The sequence below is a fragment of the Meleagris gallopavo genome, chromosome 26 (genome assembly GCF_000146605.3).
Source record: "Meleagris gallopavo isolate NT-WF06-2002-E0010 breed Aviagen turkey brand Nicholas breeding stock chromosome 26, Turkey_5.1, whole genome shotgun sequence".
NCBI lineage: Eukaryota > Metazoa > Chordata > Aves > Galliformes > Phasianidae > Meleagris > Meleagris gallopavo.
The window spans coordinates 243,109-247,263 of NC_015036.2; the positions used below are offsets into that span (position 1 = coordinate 243,109).

The window sequence follows — 4,155 nt, forward strand, 5'->3', positions numbered from 1 at the left end:
GGGGAACCAAAAACTTTGTGTGTTGGAGTCTTCTTGCACAGGGAGGATGACGAGAGTGAAGGACATAAATTGGAAAAGGTTTAGGATGGATTTAGGGAAGGCAGCCTAATGGGGGCCATTGGCTGGGCTGAGGCAGAATGGGACATAAAGAGTGGCAGCACCTCTGCAACAGTGATGGGGTAAAGTCACCCCAAACTGGGAGAGCATCGCTGAGGTCCCTCTAAAATCCCAAGGGATCCCCGAGGCAACGCCGCTGAGATCCCACTGCATTGCTGGGCGCAGCGGGCTGCACTCGAGCAGCTGATAGGGGTTTTAATTACCGGCTCATTAGGAGAAGTGCAGATAGCAACCCACCTGTGTAATGCCCTCCGAAGGGACGGCGACTCACATGCACCAAAGGACCGGCTCTGGGTTTTCTGCCCCCAAATCAATCACCCACTCTGTCCCTAACAGACGAGCGCAGCAACTTCTGGGCAAATGCATTCTGGTCCCTCCGAGGGCTTTGTCAAAATGGGATCTCCTTGAGACTGAGATATTTTAGCTTGTTGGATGGAGCTGACGGATTGGCCGATTTCACAACGTTGCAACAGGGCTGCAGGATGCCAGGGAGGCAAACAGTAAAACCCCCAGCTGTGCCAGAAAGTCAATTTTGTGGATTGGCGAGGAAAAAATGTAAAGCTTGAAGCGAGAGAAATAAGAATTCCCCACCCTTGGGCAGTGCTGGATCACAGATGGGCACAAAGCAGGGCGCTGAGTGGGAATTGGATGGGATGAAGCAGTGCTGCCCTAATGCGGCCCTGCAAGCTGGGAGCGGTGCTTCCAACCACATTAAGGGCTCTGCAAACCTATAAAGCGCCCTCCAACAAAGCGAGGCATCCAAACCCCAACAGTACGGGACAATGTGCAGCAATAGTAACAACACCTTCCAATTCTGGGGGGGATTTCAGGTCAGCTTCCTGAGCCCGGGCGATGCGATTTTAATGCCCCAAATCCTGGTTTTGAAAGCGAAATAAAACACATTGCCTGCAACGCTTCCAACCCCGCCTGGGATTTTCGGATATCCACATCGTGTCCATTAACCCCCATCCTGCCCCGCTGCCATTCCTCACTGCGCTCCAACAGCTTTATGGAGGGTACAAAGGCAGACATTGTGGCCGAGGGACGCAGAACAGAGCCGGCGCGCGCCGAAAAAATGTGGTTTTGGTTATAACTATTTTCATAGTTTTTGCAACACCTTATTAAAGTTGAAAGCTACGCACAGAACGGAGCTGGTGGCACTTTCCTGAGGCGCTCCAATCATGCTGCACTGCAGCTGCCCTCCCGAATTTGGGAAGGGTTGGGACGCAGGTTGGGATATGGGTTGGGATGCAGGCTGGGATGGGATTTGGGATGTGGGGTTACAGCTTCCTGGCGGGATGCAGGGATTTGGGTTGGGTTGAGGGGATCTGCAGCCCTTCCCCTGCAGTCCCGCTGCCTTTTGCTGCACGATGCCTGCCTGGTGCTGCGGGATGCTAACAGGCAGGGCTGTAGCTGGGAACAATTCTCAGTGTGACCCCAGAACTCCCACTGCAGGGCCGGCTTGGGGCGATTTTGCTCCCACACTCACAGAAGGGTCGTAGCGTCGGCCCGGCGCTGCTGCCAGCATCTGCATCTCGTTAGCAGCGCCGCATCGCTCCAGCAGTGATGACCAAAAAGGCATCTTTGCCCTTTTTTTTTAATTGAAAAAAAATCCCTGCTGCGCCAGACACAGCCCTGCACCTCACCGCACTCACAGAGCGAACCAACACCAATTTAAGTTTATCAGCGCACGCTGGAGCCCAACACGAGGTTATTGGCAGAGGAGGGGGGGGGAGCACGGAGCCAAGGCCGAATTCCCGTCGTATTGACACAGCTGCGGGGCCGTCCCACTCCAGCTGTGCTTTGGGGCCATCCCGTGGGATTCTCCCTGGGATTTTCCACCTGGAGCATCCCCCGGCGCCGCATCCCTCCGAGGATTAAACCCATTTCCCCCCAGCGCTGCCGTGTTGAGGCAGAATCTTCACGTTCTGGGCTAATGATGCCGCAAAATATTTTTTTTCTAATTAGTGGCCGTTTGTTCTGAGCGGGATTCCAATTGCAATTCTCATTAGGGGAAAAGCTGCTCCATGCTCAGCCCTCTCTGTGAGACGTTCCCTACAACAGCTGCCAGTGGGGATGTGGGACAGCTGCAAGTTAACCCCAACCCCAGAGCTTAACCCAAAAACACCACCAAAAAAGCAGGAATTGGACTCAAAAAGTGCAATCAGGGAGCAGAAAGCAGCAGCGCTCAGACAAAACCTATGATACCAAAATGTTTTTTCCCCCAGAGAGCACCAATCTTTTGGGTTTTCTGCACAGCAGAACTTTGGAAAACTATGGGAAAACGCATTTTGTTGTTTGCGCTGAGTACTTCTACAAGGGAAGAAACAGCAAAACCGCAGCACAGAGATCCAGGAGAGCACTCAGCCCCAAAAACCCAAAGTTGGACACTTTCGATCAGTTTCCCACTGCAGCACCGCTTTGAGCCCCGTATGTTTCTACACCGTGCTTTTATGCACCGCCTCCAACCTCCCCATCCACCCCGGGGTGGGGAACCCCACCCCAACCTCTGTCAAAAAGTACTTTCAGCCACAGAGTCGTAGGAAAATCCTGGGGGGAAGCCAACCCCACGGCGCTGCACTGCGCTCTGCTCACCTACACCTGCGCATCGGCCGCGGCTGGGGGACGGACGCTGAATTCCTGCAGATCTCCTGGGGTTGGGATGGGAGCTGCAGGCGGGCGGCGGGCAGGGACTGCTCAGCCATCAGAAAGTTCCCTGGGAAAGCAAAAAAAACTGCAAAGTGAGGACGTTTGGTCAGAGCTGGAGCTTCTAAGCTAGAAATACTGCAATAGAAATGCGGATATTAATGCTGAAACGTGGACTGAAGTGTGACCGAAAATTAAAATCTGAATTAAAATGTGGTTTGGGTGCAACAGCAGAGAAATGCGGGGTCCGTCCCTCGCCGCTGCCTGCACCGGTGCTCCCCCCACCCACAATTAGATGTGGTCAATTAACTTTTGCCCCTAATAATAAGGGAAACCTCAGCAGGAGGAGTTCAGTAAATAGAGGGTGGGAGGAAAATGGGGGGAATCCCCATGCCTCACTCCACCCACCCCAACGGGCTGGAATGTGCCCCTCCTATGGGCATTACTTAGGTTTTGTGCCTCAGTCAGCCCAAAAACATTTCCAAAATGGGGATTTTTGTGTTTTCTTTAAAAAGGGGCTGAGAAATAAAACCCCAAACTTGGGAAAATACAGCAAGGAAAGTTTCAATGAAGCGAGGAAAATAAATGATAAAAACCCCAAAAGGGGCTGGGAGCTCCAGTCTGCATCCCAGACATCTGTTACGGGGCCAATATCCAAACAAAGAGCAGACACAAACCTTGGGGAAGGGAGCAGGCGTGCAGGGGGGCAAGAAGATGCGAAAACGGCGTGTTCCAGCCTTTCAGCCCTGGGCTGGTGGTTGGCCGGGGTGCTGGCACTGAGCAGGGTGGGTACTTTGGGGTGGTGCTCCCCAGCCCTGTGTTACCCTAAGGGTGCACTGCAATGGGATGGAGGGATTGCAACGGGTTTGGGAGATGGCAAGCAGCCGGGGTGTGTTGCAAAGAGCTGAGGGGTTGCGATGGACCAGGGGGAATTCCAATGGGTTGAGGTGCCTGCATACAGCTGGAGTGCATTTGAACAGGATGGGTGGGGGGGGGTGTTGCAAGCAGCAAGGATGCACTGCAAAGGACCGGGGGGCTACAGGCTGCTGAGTGCATGGCAAAAGCAGTCTGCACTGGGTCAGAGGAACTGCAAGTGACTGGGGGGCACTGCAATGGGCCAGGATTGAAATGGCTTTGGGGGACTGCAGGCTGCTGGATGCACTGCAGCGGGCAGGGAGGAGACTGCAAGGAACTGGGGGGCTGCATGCAGCTGGGTGCATCGCTGGGTATCGCAAGCAGCCGGGCTGCACTGCAACGGGCCGAGGGGGCTGCAGGCTGCCGGGATGCGCTGCAAAGAACCGGGGACTGCAACGGGCCAGGGCAACCGCATGCAGCAGGAGCGCATCGCAACGGGATGGGGCGCAACGCAGCCCCCCGCGGGGGATCGCAACG

General features: G+C 54.7%; 1 protein-coding gene across 1 annotated transcript in view; it reads right to left on the bottom strand.

The window, feature by feature from the left end:
- Window positions 1-4,084, bottom strand: part of PKNOX2 (PBX/knotted 1 homeobox 2) — a 64,150-nt gene extending 60,066 nt beyond the window's left edge. Inside the window, 2 exon segments of the mRNA XM_010723550.3 lie at window positions 2,713-2,833; window positions 3,441-4,084. The gene's annotated coding sequence lies outside the window, so the exon portion shown is untranslated.
- Between the last annotated feature and the right edge of the window lie 71 nt (window positions 4,085-4,155).